We start from the raw sequence: 23026 nt of genomic DNA, 5'->3' as shown, positions 1-23026 counted from the left end.
ATAATAAGCAAAGAAATGTATCCACAAACCAACCAAACTATTAACAAAGTCACGACAAAAAGCCTTAGTTCCAAGAAGTTCTACAACAGACCCATAAAAGCACAAGGTACAAGAAATCACTTCTTCGGCATGTCGACAACCTTGCCGTCCTTGATAGTCTTAAAAGCACCAATTGCTGATGTATCGAAATCAGGAGCAATGATCTTCACTTGAGCCTTGAGGGCCTCCTCGGTCATAAAGATTGAATTCTTTCCTTACTCTCTAACTTCCTTATGCTTCCTCTTGAAGTCCTCAGCATCGTCCCGAGCAGTCTTAACGGCTGCAACGGCCATGTCCCGTTCCTTCTCCAAAACGACCACTCCGCCTTGCGCAGCACTTAGCTGACTCTTCAAAGTCATCTCCTGCTCCGTCAGACGAGACACGGAAGTGTTAGCAGTTTTCAACTTCTCTTCGACCGACGCGGTCTTCTTCTCGGCAGCCTTAAGCTTATTACCCGCCTCGGCCAGCTGTTCCTAAAGTGTTTCAACTTGAGCCTTGAGCTTGTTATTGGCTGTGGCGGCGGTCTTGAGTTTCCGACGAAGCGATGCCATACCTGACAGCTCGAACTCAGCCTTCCGAGCTCTGGCCGCGCCGCGAAGGAGGGTGCGATACATTGAGAAACCCCATTTTTAAGGTTTATCTTGTATTAATTTTAGGAGATTTTATTACCTCTTACCCACATTTATTCAATGAATTAGCATGATTTTGTGATTGTCTCCTTATTTGTGCTTAGATGTGAAAATATGCTTTTAGACCTTTAATTTGATGATTTTTTATCTCCCTTTGATTCCACTAGATGCCTTGATGTGTTTGTTAGTGATTTCATATTGAAAAGGCTAGGAGTGGATCAAAGGAGTGAAGAAGAAAGCATGCAAAGTGGAGAAATCATGGAAAGTCAAAGAAGTTGAACTCGCCCATGGACGCGCGCGCACACTTGGCGCTTGCGCGCACCTTGCGAATCACCCCATGGACGCGTACGCGGGCTGTGCGCGTACGCGTCAGTGCCGATTTATAATTTTTTAATGAAAACGCACCCAACAAACTCTCAAGGGTTGTGGAGCCCAATCTCAACCAACTTTGGCGCCAGAAATGCTATTTAAAGCCAATGAATGAAGATCAAAGAGGAGATCAATTCATTTTTACACATTAGGATTAGTTAGAAGTAGTTTCTAGAGAGAGAAGCTCTCACTTCTCTCTAGAATTAGGATTAGGATTAGGTTTAGTTCTTAGATCTAGGTTTTAATTCATGCATTGTTCTACTTATACTCTTCAATTCCTTGTTGTTGCAATCATCATTCTTCCAATCTTTTGTTGTAATTTCCTTTATGTTGTTCTTATACTTTGTTGTAGATCTACTTTTGTTCCTTCTATTCTCTTTCAATTCAATTAAAGGTAATTCATAATAATTGTGTTCATTTGATTTGTTGTTGTTAATTCTTTGCAATTCATTGTTGTTAAATTTTGTTCTTGTTGTTGAATTACTATGTTTTCCTTTTGTGCCTTCCAAGTGTTTGATGAAATGCTTGGAAGGATTTTAGAGTAGAATTTTATACTCTTGGCTTGGAAAGGTAACTAGGGAACTCTTGAGTTGCTAATGTCCATGTAATTGATGATTGGGATCCATTGACTCTAGTTCTCACTAATTGAATTAGTGAAGAGTTAGGACTTATGGACTAGGATTGATATATCTCATTTAACTTTCCTTTACTACTAGTTAGAGGATGACTTAATGAGATTAATCCTTGCTAATTCTCATATTGAGGTTAGTAATTAGGATAGAGATCCTTGACCACCAACCCTTGCCAAGACCTTTTTAGCCATTAGTTTACTTTTTAGCATTTAACACCATAAAATGAGAAGATATAAAAACAAGGAAGCATACATTGTTGGAATGAGGTAAATCACTAGACTTGAGTGAGTGAATTAGTGTGACATTAATGACAAAGACGTGTGTGAATTCTAAATTGCACGGTTTAGACACACATTAGCATAAAAGTTATGTCACAAAAGAAGCATGCACTTCACTTATCCTAGTATGCTTGAGATGCTTTAAGTGAACTTGTAAGGTAAGACAAGCATTAGAGAAGCATGAAAGCATTCAAGTCAAACACATATGGATGCATATGATCATGAAATGCAATGCATTAAGGTAAATGCACATCATCATCCATCAAGAAATTGCCTAATCACAGAATAAGGCTCAAACCACATGGTGGCCAAATCATGTAATTCAAGAAGAGTTACAAGCTCGAAGGCAATTCTCATCACTTGGTATTCTTAAAAGGTAAGCATGAAAAGCTCAAAACCAAGTAGCAAAATATAACCTCAATTAAATAGTCCAACAAAGTTTATAAACATAATGATGTTAAGATAACATCCCTTTTTAATACTCAGCAGCAATTAATGGTAAACAAAAATTACAATCCAACACTTACAATGAAAAAGAGAAATGAAATGAAAATTAACTAAAACTAACTAAGCAACTAACTAACTAACTAATTAGTTAACTAACTAACTAATTAACTAACTAACTAACTAATAACTAACAAAAATAAATGGTTATCAATGGTGTTTGGAAGTGTTGGATGAGGGTTAGGAGGAGGGAAGAAGAAAGGAGAAGGAAAGAAATGGAAAGAGGAGAAGAAAAGAAGTGGATGGAAGAAAGGACATCCACGCGTACGCGCACATGGCGCGCGCGCGTCGATGGCTTATTTCGAGAGTGGCGCATACGCATCATGTGCGCGTGCACGCGAGTGGGGTTGTGCCAAAGGCACAATGTTAGCGCGGCATAGGCACAACTCTCGGGTCAATGTATGGAAGGTGAAACTTCTCAATCCACGCATACGCACGCAGGGTGCCCGCGCGTGGATGGTCAAAAACGCTTGATGCACGCGTACGCGCGTAGTGCGCGTACGCGTGGATGGTGCTCTGTTTTTCAAAAATTTTTTTGCTATGTTTTTGCACCAATCCAAGCATTCCAAACCTCCAAACAGCTACCAAAACACCATAAAACCTTATTTAACATACTAAACTACCAATTAGACTCAACAAACTCAACAAAACATGATATTAACTAAATTTTACACTATTTACAAAAGAGAAAATGAAAAGATGTTACCATGGTGGGGTGTCTCCCACCTAGCACTTTTGTTTATTGTCCTTAAGTTGGACTTATGGGGAGCTCCTCATCAAGGTGGCTTGTGCTTGTATTCATCTTGGAACTCCCACCAATACTTGGTTCTCCATTGTGCCCCAAGATTTCCTATGGGTTGAGCCAAGTGTTGATGGAGTTCTTCACAAGCTTGGGGCTCCCAAAGTTGGTCCTCTTTTTCTAATCCGGGATCCCACACTTTATTTTCACACCCGTCTTGAAGTTGATTATCATTATTAATCCATCCAGGTGGTAAGCAAGATGAATTTTCAAGATGATACCAAACTCTCCTTTTAGACCTATTCAAGTGAGCACTAGCCCAACCCTTGCATCTAAGCTTTGAAGTATCAACCAAAATGAGCTTTGATTTACAACGCCATCCACTAAACATTCTTCTCTTACGCTTTATCCCACAAATTATCCTAAGTTGACCATCCGTTTCAAGAAAACCATACTCAAGTGGGGTAATAAAGCTAATAGAAATGAGTTTTACCCACTCAAGTAAAGGAATAGATGACAACCTAGGCAAAGAAGCTTCCAAAGATATTGACAAAGCGCACTCAACTTCCGTTCTTCTTTTTCTAAGTACTTCCACCTCTTCACAAGATTTTTCAAATTCAATCCTTTGTTCATCAATTTCATTTAACTCTTCTCCATCACTTAAATCATAAATGGGAGGTTGAGAGAAATCTACCTCCACATCGCTCTCTTCTTCATCGGGAGAAGGTTCTTCAAGTTCAAAGGATTCACCACCATTAGGATTTGATGCTTGATCTTCATCTCCAAGGGAACTCAACTCTTGCTCCATTCCTTCCAAGTATTCATATGGGATATGCCTTGGAGGTTGTGCACATCCCTCCTCAACATCAACTTCAATCTTCTTGGAGGGGTTTTCTATAACTCTAGGTTCCCATGGAGGTTCCGCATCTCCTAAGTCTTCAACCACTTCTTCCCCTTCTTCAATAATCATAGGCTCCTCCAATTGTTCTAACACAAAGTGGCATTCCTCCTTTTCCACCGGAGTTTCCAATCTCTCTTTCATTCTATGCTCTTCTTTTGATTCTCCACATGTAGCCATGGGAGTTCCTTGAGTGTCCAAAAGTTGGGATGCTAGCCGGTTTACCACATCATCCAAGGCGGTCATGAATTGTTGCACATCCCTTGTCATCTCCTCTTGTCCTTGAAGGAGAATGGTGCGCGAAATTGTGAACAATACTTTTCACAACTCTCATAATCCCCGGTCATGAACCCCAAGAACTTGGTGTTCAATACCATGGCATTACACAACTTCGCACAACTAACCAGCAAGTGCACTGGGTCGTCCAAGTAATAAACCTTACGCGAGTAAGGGTCGATCCCACGGAGATTGTTAGTATGAAGCAAGCTATGGTCATCTTGTAAATCTTAGTCAGGCAAACTCAAATGGATATGATGATGAACGAAAATAAACAATAAGATAAAGATAGAGGTACTTATGTAATTAATTGGTAGGAACTTCAGATAAGCGCATGAAGATGCCTTCCCTTCCGTCTCTCTGCTTTCCTACTGTCTTCATCCAATCCTTCTTACTCCTTTCCATGGCAAGCTTGTGTAGGGTTTCACCGTTGTCAATGGCTACCTCCCATCCTCTCAGTGAAAACGATTGCATATGCTCTGTCACAGCACGCGGAATTCAGCTGTCGGTTCTCGGTCAGGCCGGAATAGAATCCATCGATTCTTTTGCGTCTGTCACTAACGCCCCGCCTGCTAGGAGTTTGAAGCACGTCACAGTCATTCAATCATTGAATCCTACTCAGAACACCACAGACAAGGTTAGACCTTCCGGATTCTCTTGAATGCCACCATCAGTTCTAGCCTATACCACGAAGACTCTGATCTCACGGAATGGTTGGCTCGTTTGTCAGACGAGCACTCGGTTGTCAGGCGATCAACCATGCATCGTGCAATCAGGAATCCAAGAGATATTCACTCAATCGAAGGTAGAACGGAGGTGGTTGTCAGTCACACGTTCATAAGTGAGAATGATGATGAGTGTCACGGATCATCACATTCATCAAGTTGAAGAACAAGTGATATCTTAGAACAAGAACAAGCGGAATTGAATGGAAGAACAATAGTAATTGCATTAACACTCGAGGTACAGCAGAGCTCCACACCTTAATCTATGGTGTGTAGAAACTCCACCGTTGAAAATACATAAGTATAAGGTCTAGGCATGGCCGAATGGCCAGCCTCCCAATGATCTAAGATAGCATAAAATGAAGATAGCTACCAAAGTCTCTGAATACAATAGTAAAAGGTCCTACTTATAGAGAACTAGTAGCCTAAGGTTTACAGAGATGAGTAAATGACATAAAAATCCACTTCCGGGCCCACTTGGTGTGTGCTTGGACTGAGCAATGAAGCAATTTCGTGTAGAGACTCTTCTTGGAGTTAAACGCCAGCTTTTATGCCAGTTTGGGCGTTTAACTCCCATTTTGGTGCCAGTTCCGGCGTTTAACGCTGGAATTCCTGAGGGTGACTTTGAACGCCGGTTTGGGCCATCAAATCTTGGGCAAAGTATGGACTATCATATATTGCTGGAAAGCTCAGGATGTCTACTTTCCAACGCCGTTGAGAGCGCGCCAATTGGGCTTCTGTAGCTCCAGAAAATCCACTTCGAGTGCAGGGAGGTCAGAATCCAACAGCATCTGCAGTCCTTTTTAGTCTCTGAATCAGATTTTTGCTCAGGTCCCTCAATTTCAGCCAGAAAATACCTGAAATCACAGAAAAACACACAAACTCATAGTAAAGTCCAGAAAAGTGAATTTTAACTAAAAACTAATAAAAATATACTAAAAACTAACTAGATCATACTAAAAACATACTAAAAACAATGCCAAAAAGCATACAAATTATCCGCTCATCACAACACCAAACTTAAATTGTTGCTTGTCCTCAAGCAACTGAAATCAAATAAGATAAAAAGAAGAGAATATGCAATGAATTCCAAAAACATCTGTGAAGATCAGTATTAATTAGATGAGCGGGGCTTTTAGCTTTTTGCCTCTGAATAGTTTTGGCATCTCACTCTATCCTTTGAAATTCAGAATGATTGGCTTCTTTAGGAACTTAGAATCCAGATAGTGTTATTGATTCTCCTAGTAGAGTATGATGATTCTTGAACATAGCTACTTATTGAGTCTTGGCTGTGGCCCAAAGCACTCTGTCTTCCAGTATTACCACCGGATACATACATGCCACAGACACATAATTGGGTGAACCTTTTCAGATTGTGACTCAGCTTTGCTAGAGTCCCCAACTAGAGGTATCCAGGGTTCTTAAGCACACTCTTTTTGCCTTGGATCACAACTTTATTTCTCTTTTTCTCCCTTTTTTTTCGTTTTCTTTTCTTTTTCTCTTCTTTTTTTTCGATTTTTTTTTCATTGCTTTTTCTTGCTTCAAGAATCATTTTTATGATTTTTCAGATCCTCAGTAATATGTCTCCTTTTTCATCATTCTTTCAAGAGCCAACATTCATGAACCACAAATTCAAGATACATATGCACTGTTTAAGCATACATTCAGAAAACAAAAATATTGCCACCACATCAAAATAATTAAACTGTTATAAAATTCAAAATTCATGCAATTCTTTCCTTTTTAATTAAGCACGTTTGTATTCAAGAAAGGTGATGGATTCATAGGATATTCATAACTTTAAGGCATAGACACTAAGACACTAATGATCACAAGACACAAACATGGATAAACATAAGCACATAATTTTCGAAAAACAGAAGAATAAAGAACAAGGAATTCAAGGAACGGGTCCACCTTAGTGATGGCGGCTCTTTCTTCCTCTTGAAGATCCTATGGAGTGCTTGAGCTCCTCAATGTCTCTTCCTTGTCTTTGTTGCTCCTCCCTCATGATTCTTTGATCTTCTCTAATTTCATGGAGGATGATGGAGTGTTCTTGGTGCTCCACCCTTAGTTGTCCCATGTTGGAACTCAATTCTCCTAGGGAGGTGTTCAGTTGCTCCCAATAGTTTTGTGGAGGAAAGTGCATCCCTTGAGGAATCTCAGGGATCTCATGATGAGTGGGGTCTCTTGTGTGCTCCATCCTCTTTTTAGTGATGGGCTTGTCCTCATCAATGGGGATGTCTCCCTCTATGTCTACTCCAACTGAATAACAGAGGTGACAAATGAGATGAGGAAAGGCTAACCTTGCCAAGGTAGAGGACTTGTCCGCCACCTTATAGAGTTCTTGGGCTATAACCTCATGAACCTCTATTCCTTCTCCAACCATGATGCTATGGATCATGATAGCCCGGTCTATGGTAACTTCGGACCGGTTGCTAGTGGGAATGATTGAGCGTTGGATGAACTCCAACCATCCTCTAGCCACGGGTTTGAGGTCATGCCTTCTCAATTGAACCGGCTTTCCTCTTGAATCTCTCTTCCATTGGGCGCCCTCTTCACATATGACTGTGAGGACTTGGTCCAACCTTTGATCAAAGTTGACCCTTCTAGTGTAAGGATGTTCATCTCCTTGCATCATAGGCAAGTTGAACGCCACCCTCACACTTTCCGGACTAAAATCCAAGTATTTCCCCCAAATCATAGTAAGATAATTCTTTGGATCCGGGTTCACACTTTGGTCATGGTTCTTGGTGATCCATGCATTGGCATAGAACTCTTGAACCATCAAGATTCCGACTTGTTGAATGGGGTTGGTAAGAACTTCCCAACCTCTTCTTCGGATCTCATGTCGGATCTCCGGATATTCACCCTCTTTGAGTGAAAAAGGGACCTCGGGGATCACCTTCTTCAAGGCCACAACTTCATAGAAGTGGTCTTCATGCACCCTTGAGATGAATATTTCCATCTCCCATGACTCGGAGGTGGAAGCTTTTGCCTTCCCTTTCCTCTTTCTAGAGGTTTCTCCGGCCTTGGATGCCATAAATGGTTATGGAAAAACAAAAAGCAATGCTTTTACCACACCAAACTTAAAAGGTTTGCTCGTCCTCGAGCAAAAGAAGAAAGAAGAGAGTAGAAGAAGAAATGAGTGGGAAAGTGGTTTGAATTTGAATGGTGAGGTAGGTGGGGTTTTATGAAGGATGGATGTGAGTGGTGAAGAGAAAGATGGGATTTGATAGGTGAAGGGTTTTTGGGGAAGAGGTGTTGAGGTGATTGGTGAATGGGGAAGAAGAAGAGAGAGAGTGGTGGGGTAGGTGGGGATCCTGTGGGGTCCACAGATCCTGAGGTGTCAAGGAAAAGTCATCCCTGCACCAAATGGCAAGCAAAATCACATTTTGAGCCATTTCTGGCGTTAAACGCCGAGCTGGTGCCCATTTCTGGCGTTTAACGCCAGCTTCTTGCCCATTTCTGGCGTTTAACGCCAGTCTGGTGCCTCTTTCTGGCGTTAAACGCCCAGAATGGTGCCAGACTGGGCGTTAAACGCCCAACAGCTAACCTCACTGGCGTTTAAACGCTAGTGGGTGCGTCCTCCAGGGTGTGCTATTTTTCTTCCTGTTTTTCATTCTGTTTTTGCTTTTTTCATTGATTTTGTGACTTCTCATGATCATCAACCTACAAAAAAAAGAGAAAATAACAAAATAAAATAGATAAAATATAACATTGGGTTGCCTCCCAACAAGCGCTTCTTTAATGTCAGTAGCTTGACAGAGGACTCCCATGGAGCCTCAGAAATGCTCAGAGCTATGTTGGAACCTCCCAACACCAAACTTAGAGTTTGAATGTGGGGGTTCAACACCAAACTTAGAGTTTGGTTGTGGCCTCCTAACACCAAACTTAGAGTTTGACTGTGGGGGCTCTGTTTGGCTCTGTTTTGAGAGAAGCTCTTCATGCTTCCTCTCCATGATGACAGAGGGATATCCTTGGGCCTTAAACACCAAGGATTCTTCATTCACTTGAATGATCAACTCTCCTCTATCAACATCAATCACAGCCTTTGCAGTGGCTAGGAAGGGTCTGCCAAGGATGATGGATTCATCCATGCACTTCCCAGTCTCTAGGACTATGAAATCAGTAGGGATGTAATGGTTTTCAACTTTAACCAGAACATCCTCTACAAGTCCATGGGCTTGTTTTCTTGAGTTGTCTGCCATCTCTAGTGAGATTTTTGCAGCTTGCACCTCAGAGATTCCTAATTTCTCCATTACAGAGAGAGGCATGAGGTTTACACTTGACCCTAAGTCACACAAGGCCTTCTTGAAGGTCATGGTGCCTATGGTACAAGGTATTGAAAACTTCCCAGGATCCTGTCTCTTTTGAGGCAGTTTCTGCCTAGACAAGTCATCCAGTTCTTTGGTGAGCAAAAGGGGTTCATCCTCCCAAGTCTCATTTCCAAATAACTTGTCATTTAGCTTCATGATTGCTCCAAGGTATTTAGCAACTTGCTCTTCAGTGACATACTCATCCTCTTCAGAGGAAGAATACTCATCAGAGCTCATGAATGGCAGAAGTAAGTCCAATGGAATCTCTATGGTCTCAGTTTGAGCCTCAGATTCCCATGGTTCCTCATTAGGGAACTCATTGGAGGCCAGTGGACGCCCAGTGAGGCCTTCCTCAGTGGCGTTCACTGCCTCTTCTTCCTCCCAAAATTCGGCCATGTTGATGGCCTTGCACTCTCCTTTTGGATTTTCTTCTGTATTGCTTGGAAGAGTACTAGGAGGGAGCTCAGTAATTTTCTTGCTCAGCGGACCCACTTGTCCTTCCAAATTTCTAATGGAAGACCTTGTTTCAGTCATGAAACTTTGAGTGGTTTTGATTAGATCAGAGACCATGGTTGCTAAGTCAGAGGTATTCTGCTTAGAACTCTCTGTCTGTTGCTGAGAAGATGATGGAAAAGGCTTGCTATTGCTAAACCTGTTTCTTCCACCATTATTATTGTTGAAACCTTGTTGAGGTCTCTGTTGATCCTTCCATGAAAAATTTGGATGATTTCTCCATGAAGGATTATAGGTGTTTCCATAGGATTCTCCCATGTAATTCACCTCTTCCATTGAAGGGTTCTCAGGATCATAAGCTTCTTCCTCAGATGAAGCCTCCTTAGTACTGCTTGGTGCATTTTGCATTCCAGACAGACTTTGAGAAATCATATTGACTTGTTGAGTCAATATTTTGTTCTGTGCCAATATGGCATTCAGAGTGTCAATCTCAAGAACTCCTTTCTTCTGACTAGTCCCATTGTTCACAGGATTTCTTTCAGAAGTGTACATGAATTGGTTATTTGCAACCATTTCAATCAGTTCTTGAGCTTCAGTAGGCATCTTCTTCAGATGAAGAGATCCTCCTGCTGAGCTATCCAAAGACATCTTGGATAGTTCAGAGAGACCATCATAGAAAATACCTATGATGCTCCATTCAGAAAGCATATCAGAAGGACACTTTCTGATTAATTGTTTGTATCTTTCCCAAGCTTCATAGAGGGATTCTCCTTCCTTCTGTCTGAAGGTTTGGACTTCCACTCTAAGCTTACTCAATTTTTGAGGTGGAAAGAACTTTGCCAAGAAGGCATTGACTAGCTTTTCCCAAGAGTCCAGGCTTTCTTTAGGTTGAGAATCCAACCATGTTCTAGCTCTGTCCCTTACAGCAAAAGGGAATAGCATAAGTCTGTAGACCTCAGGGTCAACCCCATTAGTCTTGACTGTGTCACAGATTTGCAAGAACTCAGCTAAAAACTGATGAGGATCTTCCAGTGGAAGTCCATGGAACTTGCAATTCTGTTGCATTAGAGAAACTAATTGAGGCTTAAGCTCAAAGTTGTTTACTCCAATGGCAGGGATAGAGATGCTTCTCCCATAGAAATCAGGAGTGGGTGCAGTAAAGTCACCCAGCACCTTCCTTGCATTGTTGGTATTGTTGTTTTCAGCTGCCATGTGTTCTTCTTCTTTGAAGAATTCGGTCAGGTCCTCTAGAGAGAGTTGTGCTTTGGCTTCTCTTAGCTTTCTCTTCAAGGTCCTTTCAGGTTCAGGATCAGCCTCAACAAGAATGCCTTTGTCTTTGCTCTTGCTCATATGAGAGAGAAGAGAACAAGAAAATGTGGAATCCTCTATGTCACAATATAGAGATTCCTTGAAGTGTTAGAGGAAAAGAAAAGTAGAAGACAGTAGTAGAAAATTCGAACTTATCAAAGGAGATGGAGTTCGAATTTTGCATTAAGGAATAGTGTTAGTCCATAAATAGAAGGATGTGAGAAGAAGGGAAGTGATTTTCGAAAATTAAGTAGAAATTTTGAAAACATTTTTGAAAAACATTACTTAATTTTCGAAAATGAAAGTGGGAAAGAAATAAAGTGATTTTTGAAAAAGATTTTGAAATTAGAAATTAAAGAGATTTGATTGAAAATTATTTTGAAAAAGATGTGGTTAAGAAGATATGATTGGTTTTAAAAAAAATATGATTGAAAAGATATGACTTGAAAACATTTTTTTTTAAAAAGATTTGATTTTAAAAATTAATGACTTGCCTAACAAGAAAAGATATGATTCAAAACATTAAACCTTTCTCAACAGAAAAGGCAACATACTTGAAATGTTCAATCAAATCATTAATTGTTAGCAAGTATATTTGAAAAAGGAAAGAAATTGATTTTGAAAACATTTGATTGAAAAGATTTGATTTGAAAAAGATTTGATTTTGAAAAACTTTGAAAACTTGAAAAAAAATTGATTTGAAAACAGAATCCTCCCCCTTGTGCCATCCTGGCGTTAAACGCCCAGAATGGTGCATATTCTGGCGTTTAACGCCCAAAATGCTACCTTTTTGGGCGTTAAACGCCCAACCAGGTACCCTGGCTGGCGTTTAAACGCCAGTCTGTCCTTCTTCACTGGGCGTTTTGAACGCCCAGCTTTTTCTGTGTGATTCCTCTGCAGTATGTTCTGAATCTTCAATTCTCTGTATCATTGACTTGAGAAGACACAAATTAAAAATATTTTTGGATTTTTAATAATAAGGAAAAATCAAAATGCAACAAGAATCAAATAACAATGCATGCAAGACACCAAACTTAGCAGTTTGTATACTACTGACACTAACAACATGAAAATGCATATGAGACACACAAAAACACTCAAGTCAATTGAATTTAAAGATCAGAGCAAGAAAATTATCAAGAATTACTTGAGAATCCTTAATACATATGAATGAATGCATGCAATTGACACCAAACTTAAGATGAGACACTAGACTCAAACAAGAAATTTTTGGATTTTATGATTTTTCTGATTTTTTTGTGTTTTTCGAAAATTAAGTGGAAAAAGGTATCAAAATTCTTAATGAGAATTCTAGGAATCAGTGCAATGCTAGTCTAAGACTCCGGTCCAGGAATTAGACATGGCTTCACAGCCAGCCAAGCTTTCAAAGAAAGCTTCGGTCCAAAACACTAGACATGGCCAATGGCCAGCCAAGCCTTAGCAGATCACTACTCCAAAAGCAAGATTGATAAAGATCAACAAGCTCTTGTGATGATAAGTTGAAACCTCGGTCCAATGAGATTAGACATGGCTTCTCAGCCAGCCAGACTTCAACAAATCATCATGAAACTCTAGAATTCATCTTCAAGAATTTCGAAAAAAATAAATACCTAATCTAAGCAACAAGATGAACCGTCAGTTGTCCAAACTGAACAATCCTTGGCACTGATGTTACCAAAAGCTTGCTCAAAACTTGAACAATCCCCGGCAACGGCGCCAAAAACTTGGTGCACGAAATTGTGAACAATACTTTTCACAACTCTCATAATCCCCGGTCATGAACCCCAAGAACTTGGTGTTCAATACCATGACATTACACAACTTCGCACAACTAACCAGCAAGTGCACTGGGTCGTCCAAGTAATAAACCTTACGCGAGTAAGGGTCGATCCCACGGAGATTGTTAGTATGAAGCAAGCTATGGTCATCTTGTAAATCTTAGTCAGGCAAACTCAAATGGATATGATGATGAACGAAAATAAACAATAAGATAAAGATAGAGGTACTTATGTAATTCATTGGTAGGAACTTCAGATAAGCGCATGAAGATGCCTTCCCTTCCGTCTCTCTGCTTTCCTACTGTCTTCATCCAATCCTTCTTACTCCTTTCCATGGCAAGCTTGTGTAGGGTTTCACCGTTGTCAATGGCTACCTCCCATCCTCTCAGTGAAAACGATTGCATATGCTCTGTCACAGCACGCGGAATTCAGCTGTCGGTTCTCGGTCAGGCCGGAATAGAATCCATCAATTCTTTTGCGTCTGTCACTAACGCCCCGCCTGCTAGGAGTTTGAAGCACGTCACAGTCATTCAATCATTGAATCCTACTCAGAACACCACAGACAAGGTTAGACCTTCCGGATTCTCTTGAATGCCACCATCAGTTCTAGCCTATACCACGAAGACGCTGATCTCACGGAATGGTTGGCTCGTTTGTCAGACGAGCACTCGGTTGTTAGGCGATCAACCATGCATCGTGCAATCAGGAATCCAAGAGATATTCACTCAATCGAAGGTAGAACGGAGGTGGTTGTCAGTCACACGTTCATAAGTGAGAATGATGATGAGTGTCACGGATCATCACATTCATCAAGTTGAAGAACAAGTGATATCTTAGAACAAGAACAAGCAGAATTGAATGGAAGAACAATAGTAATTGCATTAACACTCGAGGTACAGCAGAGCTCCACACCTTAATCTATGGTGTGTAGAAACTCCACCGTTGAAAATACATAAGTATAAGGTCTAGGCATGGCCGAATGGCCAGCCTCCCAATGATCTAAGATAGCATAAAATGAAGATAGCTACCAAAGTCTCTGAATACAATAGTAAAAGGTCCTACTTATAGAGAACTAGTAGCCTAAGGTTTACAGAGATGAGTAAATGACATAAAAATCCACTTTCGGGCCCACTTGGTGTGTGCTTGGACTGAGCAATGAAGCAATTTCGTGTAGAGACTCTTCTTGGAGTTAAACGCCAGCTTTTATGCCAGTTTGGGCGTTTAACTCCCATTTTGGTGCCAGTTCCGGCGTTTAACGCTGGAATTCCTGAGGGTGACTTTGAACGCCGGTTTGGGCCATCAAATCTTGGGCAAAGTATGGACTATCATATATTGCTGGAAAGCCCAGGATGTCTACTTTCCAACGCCGTTGAGAGCGCGCCAATTGGGCTTCTGTAGCTCCAGAAAATCCACTTCGAGTGCAGGGAGGTCAGAATCCAACAGCATCTGCAGTCCTTTTTAGTCTCTGAATCAGATTTTTGCTCAGGTCCCTCAATTTCAGCCAGAAAATACCTGAAATCACAGAAAAATACACAAACTCATAGTAATGTCCAGAAAAGTGAATTTTAACTAAAAACTAATAAAAATATACTAAAAACTAACTAGATCATACTAAAAACATACTAAAAACAATGCCAAAAAGCATACAAATTATCCGCTCATCAGAGAACACCAAGGGTTTCATCCATTAGAGGTTGGGGTGGATGGGAGGATTCATCATATTGGGGGAAGAGTTCATAATAGGAAGGTGGTTCATCATAATTAGGGTGTGGTGTTTCAACATTCTCTACTTTTTTCCACTTGTTGCACAACATGCTCCATGGTTGCTTGAAATTGGTCCAATGCTTCCTTGAGACGATCCCTTGACTCTTGTTCCACTTGGATATCATGATAGGGATCATATGGCTCTTGGATCGATGGTAATGAGTATTATTCCATGTAAGGTTGTGGTGAAAGGTAGAATTCATCTTGTGGTTGAAAAATTTCATTTATTGAGGGTGGTTCTTGGAAGTATTGAGGTTGGAATGGTGGCGGTTCTATGTGTGGCTCATATGGTTCAAAAGGTGGTTGGTATGGTGGATATGGATCAAGGTCATATGGAGGTATTTGGTAAAAAGAGGCTTGTGAGTATGGTTGAGGGCTATGTTGAGGGTATGACTCATAGGCATATGGTGGTGGTTCTTGAAAGTCACAAGGAGATTCACCATAGCCATTTGATTGGTGTGCATCATAGAATGGCTCTTCTTCATAGTGCATTGGTGGAGGTTGTTGCCAAGAAGATTGATCATATGCATATGGCTCCTCCCACCTTTGGTTGTCCCATCCTTGATACACATCTTCATTATAGTCCTCATTTCCTACAACATGTTGATAACCAAACTCATAGCCAAGGTGAGAATTCATGATAGCAAGAGAAAAATGAAAATAAAATCAAATAAGAAGCAAGAAAATTAAATCTTAAACTAGCAAGAGCTAACAAAAGCAAATATATTCACACTATTCACATATATACAATAACCAATAACATAACACCATTGCGATTCCCCGGCAATGGCGCCATTTTGATGAACGAATTTTTGACGGTTTAGAATTTCACTAAGAAAATCTCGTTGTAAAGTATAGTTTCTAAACCAGCAATAATCCTTTCATACAAACATTTGTTTGTCACAAGTACAAACCCTTAAATTTATAAACCGAAGTATTGAACCTCGGGTCGTTCTCCATAGGAATTACAATAAAGTGTCTTGTTATTGGTTGTGAGTTATTTTTGGGATTTTGATAAGAAACATGGAAGTTAAATGCTAAAAAGTAAACTAATGGCTAAAAGGGTCTTGGCAAGGGTTGGTGGTCAAGAATCTCTATCCTAATTACTAACCACAATATGAGAATTGGCAAGGATTAATCTCATTAAGTCATCCTCTAACTAGTAGTAAAGGAAAGTTAAATGAGATATATCAATCCTAGTCCATAAGTCCTAACTCTTCACTAATTCAATTAGTGAAAACTAGAGTAAATGGATCCCAATCATCAATTACTTGGACATTAGCAACTCAAGAGTTCCCTAGTTACCTTTCCAAGCCAAGAGTATAAAATTCTACTCTAAAATCCTTCCAAGCATTTCATCAAACACTTGGAAGGCACAAAAGGAAAACATAGTAATTCAACAACAAGAACAAAATTTAACAACAACGAATTGCAAAGAATTAACAACAACAAATCAAATGAATACAATTATTATGAATTACCTCTAATTGAATTGAAAGAGAATAGAAGGAACAAAAGTAGATCTACAACAAAGTATAAGAACAACATAAAGGAAATTACAACAAAAGAATGGAAGAATGATGATTACAACAACAAGGAATTGAAGAGTAGAAGTAGAAGAATGCATGAATTACAACCTAGATCTAAGAACTAAACCTAATCCTAATCCTAATTCTAGAGAGAAGTGAGAGCTTCTCTCTCTAGAAACTACTTCTAACTAATCCTAATGTGTAAAAATGAATTGATCTCTTCTTTGCTCTTCATTCCTTGGCTTTAAATAGCATTTTTGGCACCAAAGTTGGTTGAGATTGGGCCCCACAACCCTTGAGAGTTCGTTGGGTGCGTTTTCATTAAAAAATCATAAACCGGCACTAACGCGTATGCGCACAGCCCACGATACATCCATCGTGCTTGCCCCGAAAGGTCGGTACCATGGAAATGTTCCTCCATGCCAGGAAGCAATTGGGTATCTATGAACGACCCGACATCAAAGTTCCTTTCCATAACAGTAAGGATACCCTCGGGGCTGGACTGCGACCTTTGTCTTTTGGGAGTAGGAATAACCCTCAACTCCTCATCCTCCTCCCGAAGAGCGGAAGACGAGTGCCCGGTACCTGTCACTTCCTGGAGAACGGGAGAACCATGCATTGGATTGACAATATTTTCCGGCATGACCACATCGGGAGGCATGGGTGCCACTTGTGTCCCCTCGTTCTCGGAAGGCGCCACTGATTGCCCTCCGGCCTCCTCAGCATCCTCTTCCTCCAGGAAAGTCTTGTACAAGTTTTCAAGGCCGGTCACTTCAGCAGACATCCTCACTGTAAACAAGAGATGAACAAATTAGTAACTAGCATACTAAGACAAAACAAGTAACCATGCAAAAAACAGACACGACATAAGCGACTCACGAATATAATCCCGGGCGACCTCCCGAGTACCCATGAGGAGGTGGGGATTCACATGATTTTTGGTGAAAATAGCCCATAACACGTCGGCTATCTTCCGATCCACAGCCGACATCCCCTTGTAGGTGACCTTGATAAAAGTATTGGACCCCGTCCCGAAACTCCAATACGTCAGGATGAGGCGCTCTCCCTCCAAAGACAACCAAAAGGGGTGACGACCCTTAACTGGCTGAACCTTAAAGTATTTATCTTTGAACCCATGGTAGGAATCCTCGAACAAACCAAATATTCTCCGCCCTTGGGCAGATCGGAAGGACATAAACCCTTTTTTCGACTTCCCCTCTTTGGAAGAGTTCGTAAGGTTAAAGAAAAAGAGGAAGACATCAATAGACACCGGCAGCTCCAGATACTCGCACACCATCTCAAAACAATGAATCGACACCCAGCTGTTCGGATGCAGCTGCGACGGCGCCACAGAAATCCGGCTTAAGAGCCCCATTTGAAAGGCGGAAAAAGGAATGCGAAATCCCACCTAGGTAAACATGGCTTTATAGAACCAAATCCAGTCGGCCACCCAGGGAGCATGGAAGTTAAGCTCGTACAACCGCTCATGAGGAGCAGGAACGTATACATCATAATTGGCCTCCTCGTCGGTACCCCCACATAGGTACTCGGCCTGACGGAACTCGGTGAGTTCCTCCTCACCCATTTGGTTCGGGAAGTCTCTGAGGTCGGAGACCACCCAAGCATACGGGTCGTAACCCGCGTCGGAGGTGGAAGCCCGAGCGACAACACGAGGTATACCTACAGTAGGGGCACCACTCGATTAGTCTATGAGGTCGGAAACCCGAAAAAACCCAGAAACTACACTTCATCCACCCTACAACTCAAACTAAGCATGCCTGAAGTCAAAATCAAACAAAACCCATTCTAGAATGGAAACCCCCCTAGCGACCTATTCGACATCGAAAAGATATCCATTTTGCAGAAACCTTACAATAAGCATGCACAACAAACATGCAAAAAGACATGAAATAAAAGAAAAAGGATCGAAGATTACCTGGATTGATTGCAAGAACTTGGAAGAGAAAGGAACGCACAAGGATTCTAGGATAAGTCTCTGATGATAGGAAATGCAGAAGGAATGTGTGGAAAGAACAAGAATGAGAAGGGAAAATCCATGCAAAACCGTTTAAAACTGCTGTAGTGGGAGCGCGAAAGGCCTGAGGGCAAAATGGTCTTTGCACACATGGTTTTCCAACCCATTATGAGCATTTAAAGCTCTGCGCGAGGAACGAGGCGACAAATGATCGTCCCAACAATGAACAGACACACACGCAAGGCGCGCGTCCCCCCCACGAGCGACCGACCTGACGACAACGACCGAAAAGATAACACGCCACCAATAACCCATGTGGTTAATTGCGGGCGCATTGGGGGCACTGTTACGGCCTGGCCCAAGCCACCCACTGGTTGACCCGACCCCTTGATGACCCGACCCGAACGGTCGGGCGCGTACCACTCGCTATGCGACCCGGAAACGCGTCCTCGACAGCTCACTCTTACAGCGGTGGAGAAGCTTCGAGGAAAGTGGGCCTATCCTCAAAGGGCCCACCTCTGACACGGTATAAATGGGGAAGGACCTGCCCTTCTCCCAAGGTACGTCACACTCTACCTTACCCCCCTTTTTCGCCTGCACACTCAACTGACTTGAGCGTCGGAGTGTCATTGCAGGTGACACCTCCCCTCTCTTTGTCGAAAGCTCGGAACGTCGGTTCCTCGTCTCGCCATCGCGACCCATTCCAGGCCACACCCCACCTACTCACACAAGGATCATCTCGAACCGTCCGGTACACGACTTATCAGACATTAACTTTTTTACTCACTTTCTCTTAATGTGTCCTACCTTTCAATATATACTCTCTCTTCTCTCACCACTTTTATTTCTTTTTTTTCCTTTCTTTCAACTTATTTAATATGCTGTATATATTTTTTTTGAAATATCTTCTATGTAAATCTAAAAAAATATACACATGTATAGATTTAAGTGTTTAACTTAGATTAATGACACCAATCGTTTGCCAATACGTCCAAACATTTCAAGTGAAGTTGTGACAATCCTTTTTTTATTCTAACTAGGCCTATGGCCTAAAACTAAAGAAACTAAACGACAATTTTCTTGAAAAACTTCATCCCTCTCATCCGCACAAGCAAACGGTACCACCATGGCTAGAATTTCTTTAAATTACCTAATCTCCTTCTCCATATCTTGTCCATGCTTAGCCAAAACATCAACACATTGGTTTGCCTCTCTGAAAACATGCCGAATCATCACCCTGTGTGGTCTAGTCATAAGCTCTTTTATGGAATGCACTAACAAAGCTCTTACATGCTTCTCCACCATTAAACTTTGGAGAAGATTAACAACGCAACTAGAATCAGACTCCACTACAAGGTAAGGGATGCTCATTTTCACTGCTAATTTCATACCCACAAAGAACCTCCAAAGTTCTGCTACTGTGATTGTACACTTTCCAATGTTCATGCTAAATTCGGCGAGAAACTTTTCTCTGGTGTCACAGATGATGCCGCCACTAGCTCCTCTGCTACCCGATTGAAAGACAGAGCCATTAACATTTAACTTGGCCTATCCCTCTACAGGTGGTTCCCACCTGATCTCCAAGGTCCTAGTAAGTTTGAGAATTTTGCTACTCTATTCAGTGATGCTGAGAATATAATTGTAGTTTGCTGCTAAAGCTGTAATCATATGTTGAATTTGGGCTTGTTGACTGTTCTGATTATTGAAAACAAGCTCATTCCTGCATCTCCAGGCTGTGTTGCAGGTAGTAATAAAAATGATGGTCCATGGGGTACCATTATGGGAAGGAGTAAACTTTAAAAGATTGTTCTCCAACCATTCTTTGTGGGCTTGGTTGAAGAAGTTAGGCTTTAAGTTACTATTGACAATGCTATTCCATACGGTGCGGATGAAAGGACAGTCACACAACATATGGATCAGAGTCTCATCATCATTTCGGCATCTTGGGTAGCTTCCATTCTCGGTAAAGCTTCTCTTCTTTCTCTTGAAATTTGTCATCAGAGCATCATGAGTAATCAGCCAACTAAAAGACTTGAGTCTTTGTGGGAGTTTTGCTTTTCAAATATGTTTATAAAGTATGTTGTCCTCTCCTCTGTCACTGTAAAACATTTCATAGGCTGATTTGATAGAAAAATTACCATTCGAATCAGCTAGCTAGCTGATGAAATCATCTCCAATATAGGGGTTGAGTACTTTAATAGCATGAATAATATCTATAAGTTCCTCAAGTAGAACCAGGTTTAGTGCTTCCCAATCCCACTCGCCATCTTCCGTTACATAATCTGCTACTTTCTCATTTAGCTTGTTTTCATCTAACTCAATTAGGGATACCTCCAAAAGTTCTGTAAAATCTGGAACCCATTGTTCTTTCCAAAAGAAGCCAGAACTCCATTTCCTAGCCTCCAAGTAAGGCTACTTTTAAATTTTTTCCAGACTTTAGTAATCCCGAGCCATGCATTAGAATTACCTGATCTGCGTTGAATATTAGGCATGATACCTTCACCACAACCATACTTTGCCCGTATAAACTTGACCCAGAGCGCTTCTCTATTGTGGATGAGGCACCAAGCAAGCTTCATTACAAATAGGGAATTAGAATCTTGTGCCTTTCAGATGCTTAACCCACCCTTCTCTTTTGGTTTACACATGCTGTCCCAACTAAGAAGATGTATTTTCTTTTCCTTATCACTGCTTTTTCATAAGAAATCTCTGCAAATTTTGTCTATCCTGTTGCACACTACTACTGGAATCATCATGGTTTGCATGCAGTAACTAGGAATGGTTGATAGCACAGATTATACAAGTGTTCACCTTTCGGCTAAGGAGAGAGTCTTTCTATTCTAGCTAGATAACTTGCTTTGCATCTTGTCAATAACAAATTGAAAATATTGTTGATTGCATCTTTCATGAATGAGAGGGACTCCCGAGTATTTTTTCAAGTTAGCTGTGAGGTTGATTCCTAAGTCTTTGCTCAACATTTGTCTCATGGTATGATTAATATTTTTAGAGAAGTACATACAAGACTTGCCAAAATTGATTTTCTTTCCTAAATACTCACAAAAATGATTTAAAGCCTCCTTGATAATCTAAACCTATTTTCTATCCACTTTTGCAAAGAAAACTAGGTCATCTGCAAAACATAAATGAAAAATTTTAGGCCTCTTCTTGATAGAGTTATAGGTTCTCATTTCTTATCATGGACTAACTTATTTATCAAATGGGATAAACGTTCAATGTACAAAACAAAGAGGTACGGAAAAAGAGGATCTTCCTATCTGATTCCTTTATTTTGGGAGAAGCTTTCTGATGGAGAACCATTCCATACAAGGTTCATGGATATCGTCGATATACAAAAGCTAATAACACTTCGAATTTGATCCGGGATCCCTGCATCTTTGAGGGAGTCCATCACAAAGAGCCAATTAAGTCTATCATAGAAAACCTTTTCCATATTTTTTATTCCTCATGGTGTGTACCACCTCTTGTACTACTAAGATATTATCTACACTAACCCTGCCAGGTACAAAGTTTGACTGAGTATTAGAGATAAGAGAAGGCATATATTTTTTCAATCTAGATGTAATGAGTTTATTCACAATTTTATAATAAACATTACAGAGACTAATAGGTCTAAAATGTCCAAAATTTTTCGGTGAGAGAATTTTGGAAATAATAGCTATCCGAATCTTGTTCACTTCTGTTATGTTGTGAGGCTCTGACGTGGCAGAAATTGGCCGATTAAGAATTTATAGAGAAAACAGCGTTGCAAGAACAGTTCTTAACCAAATAAAATCCGCTTATCAATTTAGAAAAGAGTTGTCACAAAATTAAGAGCAAAATACTGGGAGTAGAAATCCCAGGTCGTCTCCCAACGAGTTGACAAAAGAGTGCAGCTTATTGGTCAGAGATTTTTCAAGAAATTTTTTGAGTTTGAGAAACAGAAAAATAAATAATAGTGAATTTAAGCAACGGAAATTAACGAGAGAATTTATATAATTCAAATAAAAGCCTTGATCGGGAGGAGATTAATTGGAAGTTCTATTCTTGTTGAATTTTTCCAAGTGTAATAATAAAAGGTTGTTGTTCTACTTGGTCATCCCTTATATAATAAGGAAAAGTCAAGCAACTAACCAACTACCCTATCGCTCGCGTCCTAATCCTTTCATAAGAAAGGATTAGAGTCAGAGAGAGTCAGCCAACAACTCCCAATTAAGATTAACACTTGAGTATTCTAACTCAAGGTTCTCCTCTTAATCAACTCCTAATCAAGTTAGGAAACTACTCCATTAACATGAATATAACTTTCACAGAATTAAAAAGGAAATAAAAGGAAGACATGATAAACAATAACTGAAAATCAATTAAAAGTAAAAATGGTTCTTTGCATTAATAAATCCCAAAATCATAAACATACTTATCCAAACAGGGTTAATGGGGAATAAAAGAGTAAAAGAATAGGAAAACAAACTAGAATAATGAAGCTTCAACGGAGTTAATGACTCTTCTCAATATCCAAAGCAAAAGCAATAAGACTTTAAATACTATGAATGTGAAGAAAACCTAGAGGAAGTGGTAGAATTCTCTCTCAGATTTAAAACTAAACTAAAACTATGCGTAATGAGAATGTCTTGAGTCTCTGCTTGTCTCCTGACTCTAATATGTGTTTCTGGGCCGAAAACTGGGTCCAAACTCAACCTAAAATCGCCCCCAGCATTTTCTGCGATTTCTACAGGTCGCGCATGTCACGCGTACGCATCAAGCACACGTACGCGTCGCTGGTCATTCTCGCGAGCCACGCGTACGCATCACTA

At 40.6% G+C, this 23026-nt stretch overlaps 1 non-coding gene across 1 annotated transcript; it reads left to right on the top strand.

Annotated features, from left to right (window-relative positions):
• Positions 1 to 10563: 10563 nt before the first annotated feature.
• LOC112799367 (small nucleolar RNA R71) lies at positions 10564 to 10671 on the top strand. Its single transcript, XR_003200945.1, has one exon. It is a non-coding gene; the product is annotated as a small nucleolar RNA R71 (small nucleolar RNA).
• The last annotated feature ends 12355 nt before the right edge of the window (positions 10672 to 23026 follow it).

The sequence above is a fragment of the Arachis hypogaea genome, chromosome 4 (genome assembly GCF_003086295.3).
Source record: "Arachis hypogaea cultivar Tifrunner chromosome 4, arahy.Tifrunner.gnm2.J5K5, whole genome shotgun sequence".
Lineage (NCBI taxonomy): Eukaryota > Viridiplantae > Streptophyta > Magnoliopsida > Fabales > Fabaceae > Arachis > Arachis hypogaea.
This window is presented reverse-complemented; position numbering and strand designations above follow the sequence as displayed.